Below are 415 nucleotides of genomic sequence, written 5' to 3'. Positions count from 1 at the left end.
CACACACGCGCGCGCGCACCACGCACACAAACATGTCTTACCCCGTCCATTCTCGTATTTGTCTATCCCTCCCAGCATTATTCCATTCTCTTCCATTCATTCCTTTCGGCGATGCGTCAAGAGTGAACGAAAGAAGGGAGGGGGAGGGAAAATAAAAGTGAATAACTTTTAACCTACACGACCACAATATTATACCTGCGTTCAAATAGAAGGTCAGGGAGCGAGAGAGCTACCGAGAGAGAGAGAGAGAGAGAGAGAGAGAGAGAGAGAGAGAGAGAGAGAAGGGGGGGGAGAGAGAGAGAGAGAGAGAGAGAGAGAGAGAGAGAGAGAGAGAGAGAGAGAGAGAGAGAGAGAGAGAGAGAGAGAGAGAGAGAGAGAGAGAGAGAGTGACAGAGTCAATAAGCGATAGGGGAGG

Source organism: Penaeus monodon, chromosome 14 (assembly GCF_015228065.2).
Source record: "Penaeus monodon isolate SGIC_2016 chromosome 14, NSTDA_Pmon_1, whole genome shotgun sequence".
Taxonomy (NCBI): domain Eukaryota; kingdom Metazoa; phylum Arthropoda; class Malacostraca; order Decapoda; family Penaeidae; genus Penaeus; species Penaeus monodon.
Note: the sequence above shows the minus strand (reverse complement) of the source record.